The sequence below is a fragment of the Perna viridis genome, chromosome 6, assembly GCF_037379345.1.
Source record: "Perna viridis isolate PV_CMFRI_1.1 ecotype Kerala chromosome 6, ASM3737934v1, whole genome shotgun sequence".
NCBI lineage: Eukaryota > Metazoa > Mollusca > Bivalvia > Mytilida > Mytilidae > Perna > Perna viridis.
The window spans coordinates 29,799,501-29,816,300 of record NC_142450.1 but is presented as its reverse complement, the minus strand read 5'-3'; the positions used below and the strand labels follow the sequence as shown (position 1 = coordinate 29,816,300).

Sequence of the window (16,800 nt, the reverse complement as noted above, 5' to 3'; positions counted from 1 at the left end):
ATGTGCTTCAAAAAGTCTGGTGAAATGAGGATGGCAATTGACTACAGAAAATTAAATACTGTCACTGTTCCCCAATCTTTTCCTCTACCTCATCTTAACAGGGGTTTCGACGCCATTTGGGAGGCAAAGGCTCAATACGTTTCTTGTGTTGATTTAAAATCTGGTCTCCATCAAGTGCCATTGTCTGACGAGAGCAAGCATAAAAGTTCTTTTACCACTCAGTCAGGAATCTACCAATTCACAAGCATGCCGTTTGGTCTGATGAAAAGTCCTATTACTTTCCAGGCAATGATGTCCGATGTTCTTAGGGGCTTAAATTGGAAATTTCTCTTGGTGTATGTGGATGATATTTTGGTTTTCTCTCATACATTTGAAGAACATCTCAGTCATTTGTCCCAGGATTTTGACAGGTTACATGAGGCTAATTTTGCAGTGCAGGAATTGAAATTTCTAGGTTACATCATATCTCGTGAAGGTGTCAAGGTCGATCATGAGAAAACAGAGGCAACAATGTCCCAGTCCCTAAAACTCAAAAACAGTTACATTCAGTACTGGGTATGGTAAATTTCTATCGAAGGTTTATCAAGGACTTCAACAAAATAATTGCTCCAATGAATGCTCTCCTTCACAAAGATCAGCCAGTTAGGCTCCAGTGGACACCTAAGTGTCAGACGGCTTTTGAAACTCTCAAGCATTCCTTAGTCCCTGCCCCTATTCTTGGCTACAAAGATCTCGAGAGACCTTTCATTCTTACATGTGATAGTTCAGATGTTGCTGCTGGCTTCGTTCCTGGTCAATTAGATGATGAAAAATAGGAGTATATTATTGCTTATGGGAACAAAACCTTGACTAAAGAGGAGAGAAATTACACAACCGCAGAGAAGGAACTCTTAGCTATTCTTAAAGGTGTAGAGACTTTTCGACATTTCATCTCACATAACCATTTCACTGTTGTAACTGATCATCGGGGTCCCATTTGGTTGAAGACAGCCAAACACACAGGTCGTTTAGCAAGATGGATGCTAAAATTACAGGAGCTTCTGTTTGATATTATACATAGGTCAGGTAAAAGCTATGTTGTGGCTGATTCAGAATCATACAATTGCTTCTCAGAATGAAAGTGCACAAAAGGAAAAGAACAAAGTCAGGCATGATAGAAATGCAAGAACTCAACGATTTGCTATAGGAGACCTTGTATTGTTGAAATACCACAAGTTTCCCAAAGGTCAAGCTAGAAAACTCTGTGACAAGGCTAATGGTCCTTATCGCATTGAGGAAATTGGACCAAATTTCACATATGGAATTCGAAGAGTAAGATCAAAAGCGTCAGGCTTTCCTTATCAATGCAACAAACTTGCAACTTTACATGCACCCTGATCCAATAAGGAGAAACTTGTGGGTTAACAATCCTCCACAGATTGATAATGACCCTGAGGCAGACATTGAATCTTTGAGTGATAATGATAATGAACCTGCCCCTGTTTCACAAAACCTTCCAACATCTCAAACTCCTGTTGATCCCGCTGTGAAGTATCGCATAAAGAAACTTGTTAGGGGAAGATTTGAGGGTGGTCGTAGAGAAATATTAGTCAATTGGGAAGATGGCTCATGCTCATGGGAGCCAGATGAATCTTTTGATGATGATCAACTAGCTGTCATTGACTCAAAATGGACAAAAAGGGCAAACGTAGGAAAAGTCATTTTCGATAGAGAGTATCTTAGCTTTCACAGTTTTTGCAGTCTCTAGTTACTCTTAAGTTAAAGTGTGCAGGCTCGTTCTAACCATATTTAATAGGTGTTTTATGTTTCTCTTGGGCTCTATTCACCTAAGTTTGTTGATGAAGAGTAATTAATTCATTTCATTTTCATTGAGGTATTGCTACACCACATGTTTATTTTGTGTTTCGAGAGTGGTTTTGAGACACCACCAATTGATTTATGTGTTAGAGTGTGGTACTTGACACCAAAAATCTGAGTGCAACTAGCAACGTTGTAACCAAATTTCATGTTTGAACATTTATAGTGTATTGACTCACTTGTACAACTTAAACAACAATGCCTGTTGGTAATGGTGCTAAGAAGAATTGCGCGCTTTGAGACATTTGCTTCAAATATAGGTTAATTGTCTATGACTAAGGGTAAATTGATGATTCAATCCCAGAAAATTGGAAATGCTTTTGAAGTATTCTTGTAGTTTCTAACTGCTTGTTTCATAGTGCTAGATTGTATGCTGAGACGTTGGCTACAGTCATTTGAAGTAATTATTAACATATCAAATTTTCTCTTTTGATATCATTGTATGTCCTTCCTTGAGTTTTTGGAGCTGTCTCCTTCTAGTTCCCCTTGTCATCATAAGTTGTGACACCGCAAGTGTTGTCCTATCACCACAAGGTGTGATTCAGAGATTGAATTACGGAGTAGTGTTTCTCCCAGAGTCAAAGCTTTTCATCGCACAAGAGACATGGCTGCATATTTTTATGATTCCTTTACCCAGAGTCTTGTCATTATCACAAACAGAGTTCTGCAATGCCACACAAACGAATTGCTCACAGTTCAACAGCATGGTACCGTTTATTAGTCATTTACATACGTCTGTGACTCATGATTTGAAAGAAGCAAATAAGACTATACGTACCCTTGTTCCTCAGTCAAATATTTTCCATGGTAGAAGGTTATCGAGGTCACTTTTACCATTTAAATGCACTTTAGCCAAAGGTTTATTTCGAACGGCAACAATGTCGGATGTTGAGTGGTAAGCAAAACATACTAATGCTGTAAATGTTAGAACTAGAGAAATTACACAAGCTCTCCAGCAACATGGGGATCACCTTTCATCTTTTGTAAAGGTAGTCGATGATAAAACATCAAACTTGTTGCAAGGTATTCAAGATAATTCTTTTGAAATTAGGCAGCTTTCGAAATCAGTAAATAAGTCTTTAGGGACGTTGCAACACTCCTTGAGGAACATGTCTCAACTGTTAATTACCCTTACTAATAACTTCAACACTTTGCATTCTAACCTTGTCCAACTGCAAAATGCAATCCAGTCATTGGTGGAAGGACGCATTTCACCCTTTCTTATACCTAAACAAGTGTTTACTAAGACTTTACATAACATTCAATCCACTTTAACTAAATACTATCCAGGTTTTTATCTGACACATTTCCATGCCTCTTATTATTATACAACACCCAACTTTATGTTCACTAGAAACCATTCCTCTATATATCACGGTACGATTTCTTGTATGTTCACATGTTTGTCCATTGCAACTATACAAAATCATTACACTTCCTTTGCCGGCTACTAACAAAAACCTCACTAAACATGCGACTAAGCTCTTTGATTTGCCTTATTTCTTAGCACTAACACATGATCATGATTATTTCTTGCCATTGCAATCAGTTGACCTGACTAACTGCGTGCATGGCTCAACAATAATTCGTAATTTTAACATGGTATTAGTTCCTTCAACCAGCCCTCAATGTTCATCAGCAGTGTTCCACAACAATGTCAACCAGGTATCACAATTATGCAAATTTGGGTTTTTACAAAATCATATTTAGCATAGTATTATTGAGTTAACATCAACATCGGTGCTTGTTTATGATAGTGAGGACATGTATTTAGATTGTCTTCAACACCAAAGAAGGATACCTGGGTGTACATTTTGCGTTATTGATATACCTTGCAAATGCTCACTTTCTACAAGAAGTTTATATTTTTCTCCAAGGCTTGTTAAATGTTATAATTCAAGTCCTCATTTTTCTGTTTTACATCCAGTCAATCTTGCCTTGGTACAAGAATTTTTCGATGAACAAAAATTTTCTAAGGTTCTTGGAGATACTTTATTTTCGACACCAGTTTACCTATCTATTCCATTTTTTTCATTTTTATGAGCACAATATTTTAAGTGTTTTAGCTGCAGATGCAAAAACCCACTTAAATTTGAAGAAGATAGCGAACGCAGCTAAAGACGATAAAATGATTTTAAAACCTTATCAGAACCATTGTTGTCTGAAGAGATAAGTTTGAAATCAAGTTGGCCTGACAAAACAGCCATTTTATCTTTCATTTGTATGGGAGTTGCCAGTCTTTCTCTTTTCTCTTTTCTCTTTCGCATTTTTTTTTTGGTAAAATCAAAAAGATGGCATTGTCTTTAACGGTTATGCAGCAAATGGCTAGTGTAAGATCTCAAAGTGCATCATCATTCATATATTATAAGCCAACTGATACACCTCAAGTAGAGCAAAATGTTATGAACAATGTAAAAGAATTTTTAACGTCCGAATTCACTTTGATACATGCTTCTGTTGTTCTTAGCATTTTAGTTGTGATATTTTTGTCGATTTTAGTTCTTTATTTATACAAGTCCAGGAGTATTCATTGTACAAAATTAATGTTAGAAGTTACTAGTGGCGGCAATTGTGTTGTCATCCCTATCCTCGAATTATCATTGTGCCCATCTTATTGTAAGTTCACTCGTTCAAATGTTGAAGACATTCCCTACAAATAAACTAGTTGTTGTTTGGTCTGAATTTAGAGAAACCAATTTATTCACAAATCAGTCAGTTAATATACCTACTTCCCTACCCTGTAGTTTTATGCAACGTTATAAGTTGAACCAGATACTTCGACAACCCTTCAATACTTATATATATGTGACACATCAGAATTTCGCTTCAGTCCTGAATCCACCAGGAGATGTTGTTCAAAATGTAACAAAAACATCTGCAGTGAATTCTAATTCACTTTATCCATGTCTATGAACTGATTTTTTTTGTTAGCAAATTCACGATTCAGTAGTCGTCTTTAAATGTTTTTATCACATTCATAATACATTTTAGACAAATTCGTTTGGGAATTTAGACTTTAAGTAGAGTCATTTCTTCTTGTAGAGGTAAAATCGTTCGTTTACGCATCAAGTCGTGGTAAAAGTATCCGTGGCGAGGGAGGAATTAACAGTGAAGTTCGAGTTGTTCCTAGTGGCAAAATTAGACAGTTATGCAATATGGCTGTACACGATCTTCAATCCGTGCCAGGAATCAAAATTGTTTACGTCTTTACCGGAATACCTGATATTTGTACCTTGAAAAGAGATAGAAGCTCTCTCTATGAAGAGAACTTTTTGGATATGGACAAAGATCATGTGAATCATTTTAAGAAAAAAATTTTATTTGTTCAAGAGCAAATGGAACAAATTGGTTGTAAGGTTGTTTTCTGTACCATTCCTACTATAAACTTTTCAATGTGGAATGCACATAGACTGAAAATTATAAAAACAAAGATTATCCTTCCATGCAAAAGGCTCTGAATGATGCCTTACATACGCAACATTGTTTTATTACAGATGTTAATTGCAAAAATGATGTTGTTACTCCCTTCGTCCACGCGGCTATTGTAAAGCAGAGAAAAGATGGGCATTTCAAATTTTCATATTCGAAAAATGCCAGATGGTGTTCATCCATCACCAGAGTTAGCCGCTGCATGGGTTGCTAAGTTTAGTAAAGCTATTGATATAAATAAGCACAAACTTGCTTCTCTACTTGTACTTCTTATGTTATCTTTTTGATTACGGGCCCTTGCAGAGGCGGTCGCCACAAAAGTGGTCATGTAATTCAAGTTGTTATGTATGAAACGGAATTCAAGGGCAACAACTGCGTTTAATTATCAAATATCAAGACATAGACATGGATTTTTACACTCTATGATACCAAATTATTTTTGACGGTATCTGTTCTTTTTTTCTAATGTTTCTTTTTACTGAAAAGAGATATAAGAAAAGACGAGGAGTTTTCTGTGTTTTAGACCAGGTTTATAGCATATTTTATAGCGCTCGTTTGAGCTCATGTATATAGTGTATATAAATGGCATTTCCTTTTTTTTCATTCCCATATATTATATTCTTAAGTGACCTTGCTACGTAGGGCTTACAATATTTTTTTATATATGTATGTGCGTCTGTAGTTGTTTGATAGTGACATTTTACGGTTAAGTTGCTGTTGTCCGTTGTGCTGTTAAGGCATTACAAACCGAACATTACCGATATAGTGACCCAGAACTGTATTATCCGAAACAACGCCTTGGAAACATTCCGAATAACCGTGTGCTTCATTTCATTCATTTTGAAGAGGTGATTCATTCTATGGATTTGTGATGTGAAACAGATGAAATTTGTGTTCAAAAGTAAATCAATATGTGTTCATAGTGAAACATTCAGAGGAATTACTATTTTTGCTTTCAATAAAATTATTTTTCTGTTTATTTATATCATGAATATATTACGAATGTTTTCAGATGGTGCAAACTAATTTCGCTTTGGGGTCCAAAGCAGATGGGTCAGGAGGGAGTTGTCATATAGTTCATTTTGATTAAAATTGATAAAGTCAATTTTAATGTTGAAATTTCAGTTTTAAGATGTAAAGTTCCAAATTTAGAATATTTAGAGTTTAATTATAGGTATTTGAACATTGAAATATTTTAATATTGCATAAAGTTTTAGTTTTATTCTCCCACAGATGGCAAAAAGCTGTTTTCAATGAAATTAAGTGGCAAATGATTTCTTGTTTGTTCTGAAGATAAATTATCTAAAATTAACCAGGCTTTGGGCCCAGTTAATGAGATAGTTGTAGGCTTAATTACTTGATTGCGCAATTGAAATCAGCTCTATTGCGTCAAGCCGGACGCTTAATCAAGTGGTAGATAATTTGGACAATAGGCAATTTACATATCTTATAAGTGTTCCTACAGTGTCAAAAAGTAGTTTTAGGCACAAATTTAATTGAAATGTATCCGCCGTTTCCTAGCAAATTGAGATAACTTAATTTTTATTGGCTGTTATCTGGAAAATAGTGCAAAAGCGAGGAATTTCTTTATTTGCTGGTATAGGGTCACTTTTGAGTTTACCAGCAAATAAAGAAGTTCAAAATAATTCACTGTTTTCCAGGTAAGACAATTTTCATTATTCACTTTAGAAATTTAAAGTTATGGTAATTTTGATGTTCAAATTAATTGGAAATTAGGTTTTAGCTTTTCTAGGTTTAATTTGCTTGCTTTAGTAATTTGATTTCGTATTCACTGACTAAACTGTGAATTGGAAAGATAATTTTGGCTACTTCTAAATGATGTTAAAACATGCAAAAGCCAGACATGTGTATGCAAGTACTTTATTAAGTTTTATTAAGAAATTTGGCTCTGTTGAATTATTTGATACTTTCAATATATTAAGAATAAGCGTTGTTATATCGATGATAGGTTTTCTTATTACCATGTAAGCGTCCTTGGTTTAGCAAGTTCCAAAATATTTCAGGTAGTGTGTTTTATGGCATAGGTTGATTTTGAATATTCTCGCATTCTTTTATTTGTCTCATAATTTTGATTTATTCAATTGTGTAAATATGATCGTAATGTTGTTTTAATGAAACTGTATACATAAAACATGTTAAAGCTTATAATTGGAAACTTATGCCGGCCAAATAAATGTCAGAGTATTTTCATATAGGCCTAGTTGCGTTTTAAATTATGAAGTGTTAAGTTTGACCGTTCAAGAAATCAAGTGATTTGTCAAATTCAGAAAGTTTTTAATAACCATAGTAACGAAGACCTGATTGGTTAAATAGTTGAATTTAAATGTTCATTCTTTTGCAATATTTGTTATACTTATGCATCTTATATGATATTGCTTATTATTGTTATAGCGTCACTTTTGAGTTTGCCAACAAATAAAGAAGTTCAAAATAATTCACTGTTTTCCAGGCCTCTCAGAAGACCCAGAGTCAGTTACCCAGTAACACACAGTGCCATGAAGCCATACAGTCAACGCTAGCGTCTGTCTGTCTGTAACCTCTACTAACTATTCCCTCACACTAAACAAGAATAATTGTAGTGTGTCAGTATTTACCAATTCTAACACGCAACTTGTACATGTAAGACTTTTTTCTTTGGTGGTATGTTACCTGGTTGTATTAATTTATTAAGATTTGTGCGTCACGATAAGTGACCTGACTCTCTGTACATCAAATGTCTTCTTTTTACCTTTATTTTATCTAAATATCTAAATTTGGGAAAAATATATGACGATTTATAGCTAAATAATATTTCAAAATCGAGTATTTGACATCACATTACATGAAACTTATTTCATATGTACCTCATTATCAAAATAATCTATAATATTTGGAACTTGGAATCACCTTGTCGGTTGGTCCATCCGACTGTATGAATTTCATCACAAACATCTAGCCCTTCACTGGACAGATTAATTTATAGTTCCGTATGCCGCACTATATATATATATAGTCTGCATTTTAAAATTTGATACCTCATCGCCACAAATCATTTTGCAAGAGTCTGGTTAAATGTCACAATCGTGCTCAACTACTTAAAACCAATTATAGTGACCATCGTCACTACGAGAGAGGTTTTCGATGCAAGTTCTGCCGACTAGAATAGTAGGTGAATTCATGATTTATTTAGGTGAGAAACTTAATAAATATGTAGGGTATATTGTAGATTTTTCAATTTGATATATTCAGTTTGTAATTTAGAAGCAAAGTTGGACAGTACAAGTGCAGGCATATGTTTTTAAATTACTTATTGTACAGACTATATATTTAATACTTTTTTCCATTATCAAATGTTAAATTTCTTTTCATAGACGCCATCATGGACAACGCCTTATGTACCCTAAACTTTTATATGCATTTGGTCGATAATTAATGGTACATGTATACAATTAAGCAACATGCGTTTCTACTAAGTCCTGTTTATTGTAACATGGTTGTATCCATTACACAGAAGGGTGTCATGTCACATCATTGACCGTGACCACGACACTTTGATGTATACTGGTGATTAGCAGTGTAGGTTTGGGTGCATGCGGATATTTTTTTTACTTTAGGGACATTGATCTGACTTTATGTTTTGCTTAGTTCCCTGTTTTATTTTCTTCAAAAATTGTCAGAAATGAGCAATGATAGCCGATAAAATTTCTGAAACAAACCCCAACCCTCTCGGATCTGCTCTTGAATCGCAATGGGAAGACTTTATTCTTGATGAGATTTTTTGTTAGAATAATAACAGCATTTACATGTATCAACCGTAACACACACATGTGCATGAATGCGCTCTCTCAGATGTCTGGCATACAGAGGGAACATTGCCACTACTACTAAACCAAAATGTGTATTTGATTTATAATAATATGTTACCAATATCATGAATATAAGCAACTTTGGAATTATATTTATGCATAATTATATTAAATTAGAAATAAATATTTCACATATTTGTTTGGTATCTTTAAAAATGTAGCAGAAACTTGTAATTTCTTTTTAATTTATATGGATATCCAAAAATCACCTCAAATGTCTCAAGCAAAAAAGGGGCATTTTTTGTAGTAGCCCCATCGTAAGTCGCTCCATCTGCGTAGTTGTAGCTTTGCAAGGCTCGGAGAAGTTTCCCGGTTCTGTCGCTTGCTCGGCTTGAACTACCATCCGCGGCGATAGCCCGGTAAACTACCATACTTCATCGACCTGCTGTTATTACAAAGAAAACATAAATAAATTTGCAAAATCGGTTCTAGATTAAAAAAGGTAATAAACTCGAGAATATAAAAAGAAGGTAGTTGCTGGACTTTGTGCAGGCGGTGTTGCCATAGATGTCACAGCGGTACGAGTTTGAGTCCCGCGGAGGGAACGACAAAAAATTTGACAGTTCTAACATCGTTGAGAATTTTTCAGACCTTTCTATTCGTTTACGTTATCTTCCCTGTATCAATTTGATCCGATGGAGCAGTGTAGCGTATAGAGTCCTCACAAACATATATCATGGCACTTATCTGTATCTCTGTATCTATATATATCACGGTAGGATGCTGGTCAGAACATATGACATTGTATCTAAAGACATCATTACCATGTCAATTAATAAGATCAGTTTGCTGTGAAAAAACCAAGTGTGTTAACCCCTATCACATATACTGCAACTAAAATGCCTACCCTTTTCATATATCCCTAATCATACACAAGTTATCCATCTCCACACCCCAACCCCCACCCTTCCATGCATAGCTGATAAGTATATCTAAGAAAAAAGTTAGACCAAGCTCACTGTAGGTTCTGCCAAAGACAATTGCGCCAAAAAGATTGATCAAAACGGATAAAATACAGCTGTCTAATCCACCATTAGCGATCTCTACAAACATGTAGGTGTTTCTACACGCACATATACAATGTATGATACGATATAAACCTATATGAATGCAAAACAAATCTTATTAATATAAACGATGTCTGCGGTCATGCAACCGATCATGCAATTGCCATGTCATTGACCGGTAAACCATAGACACTTACAATTTAAACGCCAAGGACGATGACTGTGATTTACCGTCTATGTACTGGATTCCTAAACACCACAAGAATCCATACAAAATACGTTTAATGGCTGGATGTGCAAAATTTACCACCAAACCTCTTTCAATATTTGTGTTTTGACTTACTCACAGCTGTAAAAGAGGGTTTGCAGTCCTACCAAAACACTCTCGTGTAGCGGTATTAATTCAATGTGGAACCTGAAAAATTCGAAAGATCTTTTGGAGACAATCAGTTCAAGATTATTTTCAGAATATAATAGCATTAAAACCTATGATTTGTCACACTTTATACCTCTATTCCCCATAATCTGTTAGAATTCCGACTCAAAAACATTATATATTATTATTTCTCCAACAGAGATATTATCAAAATATAATAGCATTAAAACCTACGATTTTTCAAAACTGTATACTTCTATTCCACATACTCAGTTCTAATCCGACTTAGAAACATTATACAGCGTTGTTTTTCAAAAAAGGATGGTACACCTATATACAAATATATAGTTCTTGGTAGAGATTCCTCATACTTTGTAAGAAATAATTAACAGATAAACAGATAAACACAAATAAACAGAAGATGTTTACAAAATGCTGGAACTTTTAATCGACAACATACTTGTCCAGTGTGTTGGACGCGTTTTTCAACAAACGGTCGGCATTCCAATGGGAACAAATTGTGCTCCTCTACTTGCTGATCTATTCTTTCACTCTCATGAGTTTATAGCTGATCTGATCCGAAAGAAAGAATATTGTTTAGCTAAATCCTTTAATCTCAGTTTCTGCTATATAGATGACGTATAATCTTTCAAAAATCCTATTTTGGGGATTTGATACATCGCATCTACCCCAAAGAACTTGAGATAAAGGATACTACAGACACTGTGAAGTCAGCCTCATTTCTTGACCTACACTTAGATCGATGGTAAAGAAAAACTATTGACCACACTTTACAACAAAAGTGATGACTTTTCATTCAGAATTGTCAACTTTCCTTTCATCTGTGGCAACATCCATTCAGCACCTCCTTATGGAGTGTTCATATCACAATTCATACGTACGTTATGCCATAGCGTGCCGAGACTACTCAGACTTTTTGTATCGCGCTAGAATTCTAACAAATAGGCTTCTACAAACAGGATTATGTTACTACAAGATTGAAGTCATCATTACAAACCTTATATGGATCGTTATGGTGTATCCATCTGCTCCATGAAAACTGATTTGTTCAACGTGTCATAGTTTTCCTTTCCTCTTTCGTCCACCTCGGATTTGACTTTTCATGAGCAGGGGTGTTTCTAGAAAAGCAGAGGACGCTTACCCTACCGGTGCACCTGGTCCATGCTCCCAGTTGTAGTGGAGTCCGAGTTGCTCATTTGCTTTTGTTACTTTGTATGTGTGATTTTAGTTACTCTATGTTCTTTTTTGTGTATATCTGTTTTCCATGTCATAACCTTGGTTCCCTTGATTACTCTTTCAAATAGTATTATTTCATATTACATGATTACAGGCCACACTTAATTATTAAGTAACTGGTAACTCATTATTTTTTTTTCACCGTTAATGAACGGGACGCCGGAGTGAGAGTATATGGATGCATGCAGTATTTACAATTTATAAGATTATAATATAAGACTTATACTCTATACTAAATTTTAGTCTTTTATGTACGGTTCCACGATAAATGTATGCTCTTTTAAAAGCGTAAGATGAAATATCTTCCTTGTAAAGTATACATTATTTCCACGACTATTAGACATTTATATAAATGGGGGAAATACACAGTCTTCATCAGAGAATAACTTATTGAACTTTAATATCGTAATATCGTATGTATTTTTGCTCTATGGGATTTGATTTACATGTAAAAATGATTGCAAACTCGAACATTTATGTAAGCGCTCATACTATAACGTTTGTACTGCCTAAAAAATACAATGTAATCACATTTGGCCGTTGATAAATTAAAAAGTTTGTGCAAATAATGGCGAATCTCGGCATAGACTGAATGGCAGAACATATTCCGCTAAAAATATCGAAATCAAACCTGCTCAATGTAATGCACGTAGGACGTACATTGGAAGACTAAATCAAGCAGTAATTTACAAAAAAATCTTATTAGTCACAAATTTTAAATGACAGAATGAAATAACAGATTCGCATTATAGGTGAATGTTTTTCATCTAACCTTGGCGTTAGTATCTTTATTTCATTTTCGATTAATCCGTGTTTCAGATTTGCAATTTAAGGCCCGCACAGTCTACAGACCGTCAAATCCATAGTTTTTTTCAGTCCAAGTGCACAGATAAAGATGCAAGGAGTGCCCGATTACATAATCTTGATACCTGCACGACTTACAGGTAGAAAAACTTGCCGTTCGTTCAATATGATACCCTGCAGTGTATTGAATGAGTAGCTCATTACAATCATGAAAATTTAAATTTTTGTCGTTTCATCTATACATACGGACGTTACTGTATAAGAAAAAATATGGCTCTTATATGATTCCAGGGTTTTCAAGACTACCCTTAAGACCTCATCGCAGTTGGTTATTCTTATAAGGTATACCCGAGTGTTACTAGTACGCATATACAACACTGATAAAAATCAATTTTGTGTCCAGTAGGATTAATTGTGGTATAATTTACTGAGTAGATATTTGTTTAAATCTTCGATTTCTATGTTAAGGGACTAGATAGACTAATTTAAAGTTACACACGTTGTCGTGCAATGAGAAACTACCTCCAGTCGCACAATAGCGAAAATTGCTAACAACATGTGCCCCACGAATATTATGCTGCATATTATGATTTTAAATTAACCCATCAAATGGGAACAGAGGTTCTTGTGACAAAAAAATCTGTATCATTCTGTAAGATAAAATGGGAGGCCAATTAAGCCGGATGTTAAAACTAGACGCTAACTAAGATCGCTTTTAACGTATGCCATATATGTATATATATCATACGGAACTATAAATTAATCTGTCCAGTGGAGGGCTAGATGTTTGTGATGAAATTCATATTATAGATAATTTTGATAATGAGGTATATATGAAATAAGTTTCATGTAATGTGATGTCAAATACTCGATTTTGAAATATTATTTAGCTATAATATATATTTTTCCCAAATTTAGATATTTAGATAAAATAAAGGTAAAAAGAAGACATTTGATGTACAGAGAGTCAGGTCACTTATCGTGACGCACAAATCTTAATAAATTAATACAACCAGGTAACATACCACCAAAGAAAAAAGTCTTACATGTACAAGTTGCGTGTTAGAATTGGTAAATACTGACACACTACAATTATTCTTGTTTAGTGTGAGGGAATAGCTAGTAGAGGTTACAGACAGACAGACGCTAGCGTTGACTGTATGGCTTCATGGCACTGTGTGTTACTGGGTAACTGACTTTGGGTCTTCTGAGAGGCCTGGAAAACAGTGAATTATTTTGAACTTCTTTATTTGTTGGCAAACTCAAAAGTGACGCTATAACAATAATAAGCAATATCATATAAGATGCATAAGTATAACAAATATTGCATAAGAATGAACATTTAAATTCAACTATTTAACCAATCAGATCTTCGTTACTATGGTTATTAAAAACTTTCTGAATTTGACAAATCACTTGATTTCTTGAACGGTCAAACTTAACACTTCATAATTTAAAACGCAACTAGGCCTATATGAAAATACTCTGACATTTATTTGGCCGGCATAAGTTTCCAATTATAAGCTTTAACATGTTTTATGTATACAGTTTCATTAAAACAACATTACGATCATATTTACACAATTGAATAAATCAAAATTATGAGACAAATAAAAGAATGCGAGAATATTCAAAATCAACCTATGCCATAAAACACACTACCTGAAATGTTTTGGAACTTGCTAAACCAAGGACGCTTACATGGTAATAAGAAAATCTATCATCGATATAACAACTCTTATTTTTAATATATTGAAAGTATCAAATAATTCAACAGAGCCAAATTTCTTAATAAAACTTAATAAAATACTTGCATACACATGTCTGGCTTTTGCATGTTTTAGCATCATTTAGAAGTAGCCAAAGTTATCCTTCAAATTCACAGTTTAGTCAGTGAATACAAAATCAAATTACTGAACCAAGCAAATTAAATAGAGAAAAACTAAAACCTAATTTCCAATTAATTTGAACATCAAAAGTACCATAACTTTAAATTTCTAGAGTGAATAATGAAAATTGTCTCACCTGGAAAACAGTGAATTATTTTGAACTTCTTTATTTGCTGGTTAACTCAAAAGTGACCCTATACCAGCAAATAAAGAAATTCCTCGCTTTTGCATTATTTTCCAGATGAGAGCCAATCAAAATTAAGTTATCTTATTTTGCTAGGAAACGGCGGATACATTTCAATTAAATGTGTGCCTAAAACTACTTTTTGACACTGTAGGAACACTTATAAGATATGTAAATTGCCTATTGTCCAAATTATCTACCACTTGATTAAGCGTCCGGCTTGGCGCAATAGAGCTGATTCAATTGCGCAATCAAGTAATTAAGCTTACAACTATCTCATTAACTGGGCCCAAAGCCTGGTTAATTTTAGATAATTTATCTTCAGAACAAACAAGAAATCATTTGCCACTTAATTTAATTGAAAACAGCTTTTTGCCATCTGTGGGAGAATAAAACTAAAACTTTATACATTATTAAAATATCTCAATGTTCAAATACCTATAATTAAACTCTAAATATTCTAAATTTGGAACATTACAACTTAAAAATGAAATTTCAACATTGAAATTGACTTTATCAATTTTAATCAAAATGAACTATATGACAACTCCCTCCTGACCCATCTGCTTTGGACCCCAAAGCGAAATTAGTTTGCACCATCTGAAAACATTCGTAATATATTCATGATATAAATAAACAGAAAAATAATTTTATTGAAAGCAAAAATAGTCATTCCTCTGAATGTTTCACTATGAACACATATTGATTTACTTCTGAACACAAATTTCATCTGTTTCACATCACAAATCCATAGAATGAATCACCTCCTCAAAATGAATGAAATGAAGCACACGGTTATTCGGTATGTTTCCAAGGCGTTGTTTCGGATAACACAGTTCTGGGTCACTATATCGGTAATGTTCGGTTTGTAATGCCTTAACAGCACAACGGACAGCAGCAACTTAACCGTAAAATGTCACTATCAAACAACTACATACACACATACATATATAAAAAAAATATTGTAAGCCCTACGTATCAGGGTCACTTAAGAATATAATATATGGGAATAAAAAAAAAAGAAAGTGCCATTTATATACACCATATACATTAGCTCAAAAGAGCGCTATAAAATATGCTATAAACCTGGTCTAAACCACAGAAACTCTTCTTCTTTTCTTATGTCTCTTTTCAGTAAAAAAAAAAAACATTTAAAAAAAAGAACAGATACCGTCAAAAATAATTTGGTATCATAGAGTGTAAAAAGCCATGTCTATGTCTTGATATTTGATAATTAAACTCAGTTGTTGCCCTTGAATTCCGTTTCATACATAACAACTTGAATTACATGACCACTTTTGTGGCGACCGCCTCTGCAAGGGCCCGGAATCAAAAAGATGACATAAGAAGTACAAGTAGAGAAGCAAGTTTGTGCTGATTTATGTCAATAGCTTTACTAAACTTAGCAACCCATGCAGCGGCTAACTCTGGTGATGGATGAACACCATCTGGCATTTTCGAATATGAAAATTTGAAATGCCCATCTTTTCTCTGCTTTACAATAGCCGCGTGGACGAAGGGAGTGACAACATCATTTTTGCAATTAACATCTGTAATAAAACAATGTTGTGTATGTAAGGCATCATTCAGAGCCTTTTGCATGGAAGGATAATCTTTGTTTTTATAATTTTCAGTCTATGTGCATTCCACATTGAAAAGTTTATAGTAGGAACGGTACAGAAAACAACCTTACAACCAATTTGTTCCATTTTCTCTTGAACAAATAAAATTTCTTTCTTAAAATGATTCACATGATCTTTGTCCATATCCAAAAAGTTCTCTTCATAGAGAGAGCTTCTATCTCTTTTCAAGGTACAAATATCAGGTATTCCGGTAAAGACGTAAACAATTTTGATTCCTGGCACGGATTGAAGATCGTGTACAGCCATATTGCATAACTGTCTAATTTTGCCACTAGGAACAACTCGAACTTTACTGTTAATTCCTCCCTTGCCACGGGTACTTTTACCACGACTTGATGCGTAAACGAACGATTTTACCTCTACAAGAAGAGATGACTCTACTTAAAGTCTAAATTCCCAAACGAATTTGTCTAAAATGTATTATGAATGTGATAAAAACATTTAAAGACGACTACTGAATCGTGAATTTGCTAACAAAAAAAATCAGT

At 34.3% G+C, this 16,800-nt stretch overlaps 1 pseudogene; it reads left to right on the top strand.

The window, feature by feature from the left end:
* On the top strand, positions 1 to 4,770 carry LOC148614475 (uncharacterized; annotated as a pseudogene).
* Positions 4,771 to 16,800: the final 12,030 nt, after the last annotated feature.